The sequence below is a fragment of the Gavialis gangeticus genome, unplaced genomic scaffold (assembly GCF_001723915.1).
Source record: "Gavialis gangeticus isolate Ggan-Ray unplaced genomic scaffold, GavGan_comp1, whole genome shotgun sequence".
In the NCBI taxonomy this organism is placed as follows: domain Eukaryota; kingdom Metazoa; phylum Chordata; order Crocodylia; family Gavialidae; genus Gavialis; species Gavialis gangeticus.
Window position 1 is genome coordinate 31716850 of NW_017728995.1, and position 5242 is coordinate 31722091.

At 61.1% G+C, this 5242-nt stretch overlaps 1 long non-coding RNA gene across 2 annotated transcripts in view; it reads right to left on the reverse strand.

Annotated features, from left to right (window-relative positions):
• LOC109288090 overlaps window positions 1-5242 on the reverse strand; it is a 14626-nt gene that overhangs the window by 8499 nt on the left and 885 nt on the right. The window contains exon 2 of one of the 2 annotated variants that reach the window (XR_002095060.1): window positions 4145-5103. This is a non-coding gene — a long non-coding RNA (uncharacterized LOC109288090). Of the gene's footprint in view, window positions 1-4144; window positions 5237-5242 lie in introns of those variants that run through there. The other variant, XR_002095059.1, reaches the window with a different exon arrangement.

A 5242-nucleotide genomic window follows, 5' to 3' on the forward strand; every position in this document is an offset into this window, starting at 1 on the left:
ACTATCGGTAAGTTGCCAACCCATGTCCATCTATCTGTTGTTTTGAACAGCCCAGTGGCTAATACCCTTGCAGTGCCAGTTGGCTTGCAACAGAACTGATCTCTCTGTTGTTATTATTTGTTATTTACTATTAGCTCTTTAATACGGCATTATCTGCTTATCGCATTTATCTTTCTGTTAACTGTTGTGTGAGTGTAAGCTATAATAAATTTGCCTTCACTTCACTCCCAACTTTGTCTCCTCAATCCAAAACTGAATCAAACAGCCCGCTCGGCCTGTGATAAAATTAATACACTCAGTGCCCAGCTGGCCTGTGACACCTGAGTCAGATAGTTTGAGATAACTGGTGCAGGACACTGGCAGGCTTGGTGCATGGGCAAGGACCTCAGAAGGGGAAAGTATGCAGCGCCCAGAGCAGTGCTGCACTGGAGGAATGTGCCAGGAACGCTGCTCCGGGGAAGAGGGCATGTCCCCCAGCCCAGCCCAGCCCAGGACCCCCAGCCTGCATCAGCCCCCGCACTGCTGGGGGAGAAGAGCCTCTTTGTCCATGCCGCAGAGCTACAAAAGGACCTTTCTGCAGCTGCCAACGGCGTGTGAAGGCAGCGCCCAGAGGCAGGCGGCAATGAGGCAGGCGCACCCACCCAGAGCGCCCCAGGGTGGGGGGCACACACACCCCACAGTCAGCCCTGACCTGAGGTGGAGCAGCAACTAGCTGGTCCTGCGCCCTGCCAGCTGGGGCGAGGGATGGAGGAGAGCCCTGCACCAGCAGCCATCCTGGGGAGGCGAGGGGGGCAGGCAGCAGGATTTCAGCCCAAGAGCCCCCTGCGACCTGCTATACGACCTCAAGCAGGGCACAGCCTCCATGTGTGCCTCAGTTTCCCCCCTCCTGTGAAACAGCCACCCAAGCACATGGATGCCCCTACATGCCAAAGAAGTGCCAGTTACTACACTGACAGGAGCTCTCCATCCAGGGGGACCCAAACAGGCAGCTGGCAGGGTGGGGGATGATCACAGGTGACAGAGAGGGGCACAGGACACCTGGTTTCTCTGCCACCAACCTGCTGCCACCCTAGGCCAGTTGCTTCCCAATTCAGGGCTCTGCTCAGCCCATCCTAGGCAGGGCCCTGCACACCAGCCCTAGACCCCCCACCAGGCACTGCTTCTATCCAGGATGGTCTCCTCCAAAAACCTGGGCACCCCCAGGGCAGTGGGACTCAGCGCCAGGAGGAAGCTGCGTGGCCTTGTCTCGGCTGAGTTGGGCAGCTTTGGAGACCCTTTGCACAGCACGGAGACCTGGGCAAAACTGCAGAGGGGAGAGGAAGAGGGAGACGGGGAAGGGGGGCGGTTTCTAGAGACGCCAATGGTACCTGGGGAGTGAGGGATCTGGCTGCGCTCCCCGAACCCAGCAGCGCTGGCTGCTGCAGCAGGAAGGACCATGAGGCCCCAGCGAAGCAGAGCCCAGAAACATTGCGCTGCAGCGGTGAGTCACCAGCTCTCTGCTCTGCAGGGACCTTTTTAATCACCCCGGCCGGCCTCCCACGTGGCAGGGCCCGGCCCCCCCGCAGCTGGCACAGCGCTGGAGAGGCCCTGTGGAAGGGGCGGCAGAGCCTGCTCCGCACGCTGCCAGCTCCCCCGGAAAGCCAGGCTCACTGGGTCCCACCGGTCCATCTGTTTCCTTCCTCAGACCTGGAGGGCACTGGATGCCCGTGTCCCACCATGCTCCCAGCCAGCTCGATAACAGATATCCCCCAAACCCCAGCTTCCTGGATGCTTCTGGACCATCACGGCTATGACATCCCTCCAGTTGTCTCTGGCCAGTTTTGCTGGAGGGGTCTCAGGCACCCCCTAAAAGCTGGTGCATGTGGGTGCCCAGCTCTTGGAACAGAGCTTCAGGGAAAAGGGAGGGTGTTTGCGGGGGAGGGGAAGTCACTAAAATGACGCGATTTCCCCTCCCATTTGTCCCGAGGTTTTCTGGACCAAGGGATGCATAGACAAAGCTTCTATTTTAACCTGACCCTTTCCACCTCTCCGCTCTTATCACACAGCGAGCGTCAGCTTAAGCCGTGACTGTCTACACCCAAATGCACCAGGGCCCAGTCACCGCGGTATAGCTATGGAGCAGGCAGATGAGCTACAGTGCGGCCCCAGCCTTCAATATGGGGCAACCGTTCACCTGACTGCGCGATGAGCACCTTGGCACTGCCGTGGCAGCTGCCTGCCCATTCGCAATGCCATGGCAGGTCCATTTTGGACTCATGGGGCATGCTCCAGGCAGCGATGGGCAATGCCTGACAGATGTAGAGGGAAAGCAGGGAACCCAGGAAGCCCCTGGCTCTGGCACCCCTGCCACCGTCTGCTATGTCAGCAGAACAACGCCCTGGCACACCTACCTGCTTCTCCTAGCAGTCTGCACATCCCAGTCAGCACAAGGGAGAGTGCAGGGGAGTGCCTGGCACAGAAGGGGATGGGTGGGTGCAATGGGTCATGGCACCAACACTGCACCCACTGCCCTGTTCAAGCCAGAGCTTCTGAGCAAGGCAGCTCAGCTCTGCACCAGGGGCCCAGTTCCCTTTCGCAGTGAGCAGCTGTGTCACAGCAGAGTTGTAGCAGGAAGCAACTCAGGAAGCCAACTTGATGCATGTCAGCAGCACAGGCAGCCAACTCCTTGCATCTGCATCTTTGCACACGTGGCCCAGACCCTTGGTGGAGGGCGCCCATGCCAATCTATGCTGTAGGGCCCTGGGCACCGCATGCCAGGCCAGGCCAGGCCAGGCCAGGCCAGGCCAGGGCAGCAGGCAATAGCTTCAGCTTGGAGCCCATGCCTGCAGCCTCCAAGCCCCCCTGGCCACCTGCCTAGGAGCAGGAGCGTGGCTCTGCTGCAGAGATGCCCTCCCAGAGCCAGAGCAAAGCCTGCAGCTGGAGGAGCAGACGGTGCAGCAGGGAGCCCTGTCAGCAGGCAGGGATTTACAGGATTTACAGCCAGGCTGGGAGAGCTGCACCCCCAGCTCCCAACACAGGCCAGGAACCCCACCCTTTCCTCCCTGTCTGATGCCTCCCAGACCCATGCCCAGCCATGGCGAGCAGGACCCTGGTGCTGGCATGGGGCCTCAGCTGCCTGCCCCCTCCGGGAGAGCTGTCTGAGTCACTCTACCCGACACCCACACTCCCCGCCTGGGGCACAGGCGGAGCTGGCAGCTGTCAGGGAGCCAGACCAGGAGCACCCGAGACAGGGGCTGGTCTCCAGTGCCCCTGCAGCACAGGCTCCACCCTGCCCCTGGCCCATTAGTTCGGCCCACCCTAGATCTCAGTGACAGCAACGCCAAGCCCTGGTGACTCATTCGTGGGTCACGGAGCCCAGGAAGACCCTCCAAACAAGTGGCTGAAGCCACTGCTCCCAGCGAGGCCACAGCAGGGGAGAGAAGGGTCCACTGAGTCGATGCCAGCTCTGGTCCTGGTGCCTGACAAAAAAACCCAAACCCAATGCTGCTCCTGCTGAGTGCATGACCCACTCCGAGCGACCGCAAGCTGCCAGGGGGTCCTTGCCCGAAACCACGGGCTGGGATGCAGCCAGCAGCACAGGGCACGGGAGATGCAGCCCACAGGGTATTTGTAGCCCCACAGGTTGCACCCAGCGCGACGTGCTAAGAACAGTGACTTGCCTGGGACCGAGGGAAGGGCAAGGGGCAGCGTCCCTATGTAACACCCCTGTGAAGTCCCCCTCCAGCATTAACCAGGCACTGAACAGCTTGGGGGGCCCCCCGAGGTCACACCAAAGGCAGGGATGGAGCCCCCGAGGGTCCAGCCATCCCCAGCTCCTAACCTGCAAGCCCCTGGCAGCCTTGCCAAGGAGACAACCCCCCTTCCCAACACACCCTGGTCACTGTGCTACAGCTTCTCAAGGACCCTGGGGCAAGTGCAGGACTAGCACTCAGCCCCTGCAGCTCCAGAGGCAGAGCTGAAGGAGGATCTCCCTCTATGACCTATAGGCAGAGCACACACACGTACAAGCCATTCACCCTGCTGGCATGCCCGACTGCCCCACCAACACCTGCCCTTCCCTGTCCCCTGCCAGCCCGTCCCTGCAGGAGACGCAGCGAGAGCCCTGGGGACTTGCCAGCATGCAGGTCCCTGGCATCTGCCTCACCTGTCACGTCCTACTGCCGGTGCCCGTGCTTTGGGCTCGTCATCGGCTCCTGCGGCTGCCGGCTCCCTGGCTGGCCACGCTGGTGCTGCCGTGCTCCCAAGCTGGGGATGTGGGTCTGACGGTCACTGCACAGCAAAGGTTATACTCCAAAAGAGCCAGGCTAGTGGAGATGCTGCTGGGCTCACTGCATGTTGCGGTGGGTTGCTGCACTGGTACACTGCCAGGATCACTGCCATACACAACTCACTGCAAGCTGGGGTGGTTGGTTAACTGGGACACTGCTGGCTCACTGCAAGCTGGGTGGTTGGTTCACTGGGACATTGCTGGCTCACTGCACGTTGGGATGGTCGGTTAACAGGTACACTGCCAGCACACTACACGTTGGGATGGTTGGTTCACTAGTACACAGCCAGCACGCTGCATGTTGGGATGGTAGGTTAACAGGTATGCTGCCAGCACATTGCACACTAGGATGGTTGGTTAACTGGTACGCTGCTGGCACACTGCACGCTGCTGTGGCTATACGTTGACACTGCCAAGCTCACTGCATGCTAACGTAGTTGCTGAATGGGTACACGGCCAGGCTCACTGCACGCTGGGATGGTTGCTGAAGAGCGACACTGCCAAGCTCACTGCATGCTGCTACGGTTGCTACATCAGTTCACTGCATGCTGCAGCAGCTGTCCAGCAGCTGTGCCAAGCTCCTGGGCATGCTGCAGTGCTTCCACTGCATCAGTGCAGTGCCAGGCTCGCCATAGGCTGACAAAGCTGTTCCAGGAGGACCAGGCTGGAAGAGACACTGCTGCTCCCAGACTCACTGCACGCTGCCGGGCTCCCAGCCACCCGATGGGAGCAGCTCCACGCCAAGCGGTGGCACAGCCGGGCTCGCCCTCCTCCTGCCGACGGTGCCAGGAGCCGAGGGTCACCGGACGATGAAGTGGCACCGCGATGCCACGCTCCTGGGCGGGGACAGAGACGACGCTGCACTGCCGGGGCCGCAGGCGCCCTACACCCGCGCCACTCTGCGCCGGCCCTGCCTGCGTCGGAGCCGGGGCCGGGGCCGGGATGGCGGCAGGCTCGGGGTGCCCTGCTCCTCTT